Consider the following 10,506-nt stretch of genomic DNA (forward strand, 5'->3'; position numbering starts at 1 on the left):
ACATATAAGATTGCTAGTTCAGAATAGAAATTGCACTTCAAGACAACCAACATGATGTTGAAATCTTGATGTAAGCTTAACGCACAGTTGGAAATGTGTTCTGGGGATAAAAGACACAGATAGTATGGTCAAGATCTAGCGTGACGATGATGATGTAGCCTAACAGCTTGGAAAGACATGATCGAGTACAGACTCACAAGCAAAGAAGATCACTAAGAGTTGTTGAATCGCAATGCATACTCGATTTAGTTATCGGTTTCCTTGAGTGTCCAACAACTCAAAACACGAGGAAACTGGAATCAACGAAAATAACATAGTTGATGAGGAGCTCATAAGAAGTTATATAGCTCCATGATATTCTCGAGATACCACGCATAATACTCGGAGGTAGTTCAGAATAGAGGTTAGACTAATGTATTGATCTGTGGGAGACAAGCACTTTAACTTGTCTAGATATGGGATCAAAGAAGAACAATCATGGTCAGAACCACAGTTGGAAAATACCAAATCACAGATGCAAGATCAAATCATACCATGAATGATTATTGATACGAGAAGTTTCTATGATAGGATCAACAATGTTTCCATGGGCATGAACACAAGTTCAAGGTCGACTCCCACTTCATCCATGCATCACGTACCATTCACTCCTCGCCTTTGATGAAGTTGTAGCTTGGAAAAATTATCTTGCAACACACTAGAAGATTAAGACTCGTGAAAACTCTTCGGATCACATTGATCTAGGAAGGCATAGGTCCAACCCATCGGGGCATATTAGGAACATATACCAGAAATTTAAGAGTAAATAACACATGCTTGAAGAGCATGGCTGACAAAAGCATAGGATACAACCTATCAGAGCGACAAGAATAAATAGCACATGCTTGAAGAGCATTGCTATGCTCGGTTTGTTGGGATCCGATGGATTGTGAGATTATGTTCAGATTGTTATGAGTTATATATTTGATTATCCTTTTATATTATGTTCCTTAGTGATTGATGCATGTTCTCCGTTGCTATTTATTGCTTTGGCCGAGTAGTAGATTGTAACTCCAAGAGGGAGCGTTTTGCATGATTGTGGGTTCATGCCCCTCGATGTCTAGCTTGAGTGACAAAAACATGAGACTAGGGGATGTCCTATTGCCACCAGGGAGAAAACAATGGTGCTTGTGACTGCGGTTGCAAGGATTGTTTACCTTACACATAGTTCGTTAATGCAGTTGTCCGTTGCTTTGAGTTTACACTTTGGGTGGGGCTCGCAACCTAATACCGGGGAGATGTTCTGGATAGATATCTCTAGGTAGATGATTAGTAAGTGGATGCTGATGAATAAACGGTCTACTTGTCTTGGCGTACTCCCCATTACTATTGAACCTCTAACAATCAAGTAGCATAATTAGCATTGCGGTGCGTTCATAATTCTGTCAATTGCCCAACTGTAATTTGTTTACCCAAGCATAGTTGTTTATCGTATTTTGGGAGAGAGACGTCACTAGTGAATATCATGTGACTCCGGTCCATATCACCATCATTGCTTACCCCTCCATCATTTACTGCTTTCATTTACTTTTCCGTTGCAATCACCATTACTATTCCCGCTTGTGTTTTGATCCTTTGCAAACTACAAGGCCGGAGAGATTGACAACCTCTCTGTACTCGTTGGGAGCAAAGTTATTTGTGTGTGTGCAGGTCCACGTCTTCTGCTAGATAGGGGCAGCAGACACCTACTTGTTGATCCTAGGAGTCCTACTAGTTTGATAAACCTTACAGTCTTTGTGTGATGGAAAACTTGTTGCTAACTACATCTCAACCTTCCACTTGGGGTAACCAATGAGGTGCGAGAAGTATATACATCATCTCATCATCAGCATATCACAAGAATTTTTGAATGTAAAGGATGTCGTCAGATAATAACCCAATAATGGGTCTATCAGTCCACAAAGGACCCGATGTGAGTATCGGTACTCAATCAGAGGAAGATAGAATGCAAGGCATCGGATTATAGAACATATGGAAAATATTGATACTTAATTACCAAAGGAATTATGATTTCCAGGTTGGTGTATCAGAATCAGATGCTCCGATCAAGTACAAACAAGATGAATGGACTTAGATGGGTAATCAACCAAGGTTGACTAGCCGAGAACCAGCTTCTCTCTAGAAGGACGTCTAAGCCGGATGGATAATTTATGAGGATCAACTGATGATTGTGTGCATTCACACAAAGGTTGAATCAATAAGATAAAAGGAAAATCATAAAGGTATTTAATGAATGTTGCTAGACATATGGAATTAACCATAATGCAAGCAAGTGAGAATGATGAAGACCAGTAGGCAACTGACGATTTCGGAAGATCGAATAGTAATCCGAGGGACTTGCGAAGCCCATGACAAATGAGGATGAACGAATCCCCGCAAGATAATTCGATGTACCTTGTAATAACAAGAGCAACTGGAGAGAAGATATGAACTAAATTTGTATGTAGTCATCCATAGGGGTTGACGTAGGAAGGCATATTGCAAAAGCGATGAGCACAAGTTCTCGAGAGAACATCGAAGAGTATCTTCATAGTCTTCTGATGAATCAAGTCATCATGTGGGCTAAGAGGCTCTGTGGGAGGAATTAGTTACAAGAACCTGGAGTTAGAGTTAGTAAAATCTTTAACCCAAAAGAGAAGAGAGATCAGAACCCAGAGTATAGAAAATGAGTAAAAGATCCTAATACCACCCGACTGAGATGTGGGCCCATAAGCCACACAACAATGTTAGTAAAGTTTTTCAAGTACTAGACTCAACTTCGTCCAAGCAGTTGGAAAGGGGGCTACCTACAGGTAATCGACTCTGATACTAACTTGTGACGCCCTCGATTTGATCGTACGCTAATAATACACGCAAATGCATACGACCAAGCTCAATGACTCACGCGAAGATGTCACAACGCAACTCTAGACACGAAATAAAACAAACAATCTTCATATTACAAGTCAGGGGCCTCGAAGGCTAGAATACAGAAGCTCGATAGGCACACGAATCAGCGGAATCAACAAATATCTGAGTACAAACATGAAACATGATAATGCCTTAGAGAAGGCCGACACAAAAGGGATAACGATCGAACGAGGCGAGGCCTCCTGCCTAGGAACCTCCTAAACTACTCCTGGTCTTCAGCGGCCTCCATGTAGTAGTAGGCACCGTCGGAGTAGTAGTCGTCATCGGCAGGATACGCCATCTCCTCGGTTCCATCATCTGGTCGCAACAACCGTATCAAGGGGAAAAGGGGGAGCAAAGCAACGGTGAGTACTGATCCAAAGTAGTCGCAAGACTGACATTGGAACTATGCTAAGTATGCATCAGTTTCAAAGGAAAGGGGTTTTATGTGGACTGACTGCAACAATGCGAGAATAGAGAGAGGGGACTAGTCCTATCAAAGACTAGCATCTTCAGTGGCATTGTAGCAATAAACGAGAGTAGAGCTAGCAGAACAAATATATAGTCATATTGTTGCAGCAAAATTAATTAAGGTCATGCCCAGAGATTCTTCCTAGACCCCCTACGAGGAAGCAATCCCGGAGCAAACATTCCACCTAAGTAACAGTTATAGTTGTATAAGATCGGGACACACCTCCAAATCATCCTTTAACCGTGGACACGACTATTTGAATAGTTACTTTTATCCCTACATGGGTGCACCACATTACCCAACACGCTTGATAAACTCTGATCGGACACACTTTCCTGGTTCATGCCCGGCTTCGGAACATCAACACGTCATAGCCCTACGTAGGCTCAACAGAGAGGTCAGCCCGCCGTTCTAACTCCTAAACACGCACGGTTCATGGGCCCATCACCCTTTGCACTCATGCATGTTGCGTGGGCGGTCGATGTCAGTACTGGCACCTCTTATACAAGAACGATGCTTATCCAGACCACTCGGGCGCGCTGCTCCAATGCTAATGTGTGAAGAGCTTCGGTTGATACCACGACGTCGAGTACCCATAACTTCTCACATGTGAAGGTTAGTGCGAAAAAGGACTCCCGACCAACTCAGATCAAATACCCAAATCCATTAGCATTTTAATTAACTCATCATCACATCCATGCGGGAATCCACCCAAAACACACCATTCATCAAGTTCCGAGTAACAAGGTTAAGTAGTTGTGCAGTTATAACATCACAGCGATCTGAGGTATCACCCTCGATGGATTCCGAACGATGTAACCATCAAGGTGGTCAAGGAGGAATCACCCTCGATGGTCCAAGCTTGATGGGTTGTACGACATAGTCATTTATTGGAGGTGGTGAAGGAGGAATCACCCTCCGAGAACCAGCCAACTACTTTACAGAGCTAAACATCACGAGTACGTATCGAGGCGTCATCCTCGGTACTCGATAGTAGCTCTAGAGTGTCGTACAACTAAGGGGGTGTGAGTGATGTGACGAGTCTTAGCTCATCGGTCACATGATCGGGACTTGATGATAACGCGGGGCAACTGGACTAAGGGGGCAAAGGGGATGCCTGAGCCACCTATACTAAGCAGTTTAATGTGCGGTACAGTAAGGTAGCAGTTCATCAAAAACAGGCTATGCATGAGATATAGGAGCTATCTACAACAATAGCAAAATCTAATGCAAGCATGAGGGAGAAAGAATAGGCGATATAGGAATCACTACAAGAAATATGTTAACTAACGACCTTCTGGCAGTGATGCTCGCAAAAATGGTCATAAATCTACGACCATTTGAGACCAATTGGTCGTAAGCAGTCCGGAGGGGTGCTAATCCTAAAAACTAACGACCTTTTTCATTAGAAAGGTCGTATCTTCCTTACTAGAAATGGTCGTAAAGCAGATAGCCCTGTTTTTTTGCCTAATTTGTAGCTAATTATGACCAATATAGATGCTCATAGCAACGACTAGGTGCCATATCATCAGTTTTGCCTACGTGACATGTCCAGGTGTCAATTTTTGCCTAGTTTGTGAAGCAACCTACTATTCTGTCATTCCAAAAAATCTTGAAAAATTCATAAATACTTTGGATCATATATTCCTCAAATATGTGAAAACCCTTCCTTCCATAGTTCGAAAATAATTCAGCAATATTCATTTTTCCTATTTTGTTCATAATAGCACTTTGTGAAGGAAGTGTTATTTCTATTTTTTTTATTGCCCTCAAATTTTTTGGGCACTCTTTCCTATCCAAATAATTGCCTCATGAAAACTTGCGTAACCATTTTCCTAGTAAATTTCTCAGAAAATTTTCAAAGTTTGTGTTCAGCTAACAGCTTTGTGAAGGAAGTACTGGCTAGGAATATTCTAATGAGTTGAATTTTTTTCCACATCTTCTATATGCCCAAACCATAGCTCTCCACAAAATTTGAGCCCCATATAAAAATTCATATGAGCTCATCATCCAATATTTGTGTCTGGTAATATATTCAGTTTGTGAAGCAACTACATTTTATGTTGCTTTATAGTTGATGAAAATTTACCACGGCATGAAACTGACTATATAACCTCACTCCACCAAATTTTAGCTCATTTAATTAAGCCAGTTTCTTTCAATATTTTTCCCAATATTCTATTCACTAGAGAGCATTGTGAAGGAAGTACAATTTTTGTTTATCCACATTTTATGAAATTTTTACAGTGACTTAATGTGCCCAAATTATCATCCTCCTCCAAATTGCAGCTCAATCCAATCATCTATGTGAGCCCAGTTTCAATTATAATTTTCTGTCCAGATTGGCACATTGTGAAGGAAGTATCACTTTGGCATGTCCAAATGGTATACATTTTTTACAATGCCTTCCTATTCCTAAATTAACATCATCCACCAAATTCCATCTCAATCCATTCATTCATTTGATCCCAACTTCAACATCCATATTTCTGAACAGTGTGGTACTGTGCAAAGCAAGTGTCACCTAGCACTACAAAAAAATAGGCATGTAGAGGCGCTCAATGTAGCTGTTAGAGGCGTAATAAATCATCTCTAGCGGGTTTTGGAGTCGCTCATCAAAGCTTCCTTGGAGCGTCTCCTCACGGACCGCCTCAAACACCATTGAGACGAACAGAAAGTGTGTCTACATGAAAATGAGACGTTTTAGGAGCGTCCTTACAAAGAATGTCTACACGGATATGAGACGTCTAACAACATCCTTATTCACCTAGAGACGCATCAATAAATTAATGCTAATGCAATTTCATATATTATGTTTCTTTGTATAATTTTTTTTAACAACCTCCGGTGTATAGTACTTATCTTTGAAATGGATGTATCTATACGAATAAATTAATGCTAATGGAATTTCATATATTCTGTTTCGTTGTATACTTTTTTTAACAACCTCGAGTGTATAGTATTTATCGTTGAAATTGATGTATCTAGACGTATTTAGTGGTACATACATTTAATTCAATAATAATATGGATCCAAGGGAGTATCTCAATTGCACTTAATAAAATTACTTTCTTATATAAAACAGTTTGGCTTCCATTTACATATCAGAAATTATTTAAAAAAATTATGGCATTGCACAAAATAATAAATTTGTATCACTAAGAGGAGTAGTATTTTACATACTCAATTGTACACATCATCTATAAAAAAATACATATGTCCCAAAATAGTTGAAATATATCTATGTGATTTGTAGGTTCTACATGCTGAATAGCTCCTTGCTTTCTTCGTTGCTATAGTTATCCTTGTGGTGGCTACCTTTAGAATCTGCACGTAGAAGTTGTTCTGCAAAGAAAGCAAAATGGGATTAAAAAAATTCGTTGTAACTTCTGCTAGTAAGTTCTCCTTTGCTGAAAATACATCCATAAGAATAGATAATGCTATTTATGTACCACATCTAGTAAACATGCCCTCCAAAAGTTCAATCTAGTCTAATAGATGTCATGTTATCATACGAAGTATGGATACATACTCTACAAAGAATATAAATTATGATGTTGTTGATGGATTGACTAAGGTGAGAATGCATAAACTGTATTTGTAACAAAATATCAATAATTTACTAAGTATATATCATATGAAGTACTATATGTAAAGAGATAACACCAGGTTAACATACGGGGACTGAATTTGCATGATTGTCGACCCTAATAATTTCCAGCCTTAATAGTAGCTTTACATAAGACGACATTTACCATGAAAAACTGAATTCTCATGGTACTTCACAGTAATAATCTTCAGTCTAACACAAAAGAGAACATGAGGTCACTTTGCTGCTTAGACATAGTGAAACGCATGTGACCCAGATGTTTGACATAATCACATATGATTAGATATTGAAAATGATAATATATCCATCCATGGTGCTCTTTATAAGACAACATCAGAAAAATTTCTGCAGATGAAAAACCACATGTATGAGTTGATCTCTCGCTCTTCTAGTACAAGACTTGTTTATTCCAAAAAATATTAGAGCGTGGGCACAAAATTCCTATTATCAATTATGGAGGAGAATTCATGCACTTCGATCGATAGTTGATACACGAACATTATTAACTGCATGAAAAAATAAATATTTGTTAAGAACACTGACCATCTTGTTCTATGAGGATATTCTCAGAGGCTTTTTATCAAGAACCTGCATTCATGGGTGCCAATAATTTGAATCGAATTTAAATTGAACTAGTAGTTTAGTCGGTAAAAAAGATGAGAGTTCGGAAAAGAATGACAAATTAGTGTTGTCCTATACTCCTATCTCAACAGAGATAACTTATACTAAATGTAATGTAAAGATTCTCCAACACAATTAAGTACACATCAAGGGAGCGGCTCTAACTTTTTTACTTGTAATGAATTGATATAGAACAACTAAAATAAAAAATAGATGAATGCACTTATAGATGAATTAGCCGGCTTGTGAGCTAACATCCCTTATGGCCTCCAAATTACCGGCGAGCTCGCCGCTAATCAAAATTGGCGGGCACAAGATCAGCCTCGAAAAGGCTTAATAAGATGTCTCTAATAATGTTGATGCAATGGGCAGGCAAATAAAAAATCAATATAGAGAAAGATGGATCTGACTCAAAGTCTGATGGACACACACATCGACCATACAAACAAACGAGTGCCTAACTAAACAGTACCTTTCGTCCTCCTCTTGATTTTGTTCCCCTTCAACCATGTCTCCTGTCATTTGTCTTTGTAATGATGGTGGTGGACTAGTGGTGGACCGAGAGTGAAAAATTTGGGGGCGGAGCTAGGTCAGTACTCACTAGGAGAAGCCGGTGATGTCCAGTTCAGTGCCCACCATGCCACCCGTCGTCTGCCCTTCCAGCCGGAGGGCACCATGTGCCGGAGCTGCAGGTCGAGGCGGTCGAAGTGTGGCTGGGTCACCACATGGAAGTCGGTGTCCCCGGGGTTGTTGCTCGCAGTCGGCGGGGAAGGGGGTCTAGGGGAGGGACCTGCGATAGCGACTCTCGGGTGGACGAGGAGCAGGATCTTGGCGGATGCGGCGGCGTGGCATGGCGGCGCTAGGTTTAGAGACCACCGGTCGTTTTTTCTTCATGGTAGTTATTCTCTTAGCCCATATCCCACGTTCGAGTGGACCAAGATATTTGGAACCACCTAGATTTTTTACGGGAGTCAAGGGACGATATCCTTTGTGCCTCATAAAACGTCTCTATGCGCCCTGTAATTTTCAATAATGAGACGTTGATACAAGCGTCAAAAAAAGAAACGTCTCTACATGTCTATTTTCTTGTAGTGTAGGTTCATCCATTTGAGCTAAAAATTTGCCAAGAGAGTCTCCTCAGTAGACGATAATCCTCATCCAAAATTTAGTCCCATTGTCTATGTGCATTTCCCGCACTGCTAATAAAACACTTGGTTGTTAATTCATGTTTGAGCTTAGTTCAGTCTCGTCGTGAGATTCTTCTATTGTATTCTTCTTCCTAACACCTACCGAGGGAGTGCCCAACCCACCGGACATGCATATTCCACCCAGAACGTGTGGCAACGCAACGGTCAGACGGTGACCACTGATACGTCTCCATCGTATCTACTTTTCCAAACTCTTTTGCCCTTGTTTTGGACTCTAATTTGCATGATTTGAATGGAACTAACCCGGACTGACGCTGTTTTCGGCAGAAGTGCCATGGTGTTGTTTTTGTGCAGAAATGAAAGTTCTCGGAACGTCCTGAAAATTTACGGAGAATTTTTCTGGAAAATATGAAAAATACCTGCGCAAAGATCCACCAGAGGGGGTGGGCCGGTAGGCCACAAGCCATGTTGCCGCGACCACCCCCTGGCCACGGTAACCAAGCTTGTGGGGCCCACGTGGCTCTGCCGCCCCCAATCTCAGCTCTATAAATTCACTTTCTCCCAGAAAAATATTAGAAGAAAAGATTTCGTCGCGTTTGCGATACGGAGGGGCCGCCACATCCTGTTCTTCATCTGGAGGACAGATCTGGAGTCCGTTTTGGACTCCGGAGAGGGGAAATTGTCGCCATCGTCCTCATCAACCTTCTTCCCTCTCCAATTCCATGAAGCTCTTCATCGTTCGTGAGTAATCTATTCGTAGGCTCGCTGGGCGGTGATGAGTAGGATGAGATCTATCATGTAATCGAGTTAGTTTTGACGGGGATTGATCCCTAGTATCCACTATGTTCTGAGATTGATGTTGCTACTACTTTGCCATGCTTAATGCTTGTCACTAGGGCCCGAGTGCCATGATTTCAGATATGAAATTATTATGTTGTCACCAATATATGTGTGTTTTAGATCCGATCTTGCAAGTTGTAGTTACCTACTATGTGTTATGACCCGACAACCCCGGAGTGACAATAACCGGAACCACTCCCGGTGATGATCATAGTTTGAGGAGTTCATGTGTTCACCAAGTGCTAATGCGTTGTTCCGGTTCTTTATTAAAAGGAGAACCTTAATATCATGTAGTATCCTTTTGGACCCCGCTGCCACGGGAGGGATGGACAATAGATGTCATGCAAGTTCTTTTCCCTAAGCACGTATGACTACACACGGAATGCATGCCTACATCACATTGACAAACGGGAGCTAGCCACATATCTCTCCATGTTATAACGGTTGCATGATGAATATCATCCAAACGAATCACCGACCCATTGCCTACTAGTTCGTCCCACTGCTGCTGTTACTTGTTTTGCTCTGCTGCTGTTACTTGTTTTGCTCTGCTGCTGTCACTACTGTCGCGTGCTCTGCTACTACTTGCTACTGTTGCTACTTGCCACTGTTGTCACTACTGTTGTTCCTTGCTACTACTGTTACTCGTTACACTGTTGCTACCTGCTACAATACTTGTTCGCTCGGCGTTGACGGGAAAAGACAATTTCCGTCAACGGGCAACTTCTGGCGCCATTGATACGACCGTTAGAAATAGTCTGTCGTGTCAACAGATCGTTTCTAACACCGTTGTTATCATATTACTTTGCTTGCAGATACTAATCTTTCAGATGTGGTTGAATCCGACAAATTCAGCTGCTAATACTCGAGAGTATTCTCTCACCTCC

Source organism: Hordeum vulgare, chromosome 5H (genome assembly GCF_904849725.1).
Source record: "Hordeum vulgare subsp. vulgare chromosome 5H, MorexV3_pseudomolecules_assembly, whole genome shotgun sequence".
NCBI classification, from domain to species: Eukaryota; Viridiplantae; Streptophyta; class Magnoliopsida; order Poales; family Poaceae; genus Hordeum; species Hordeum vulgare.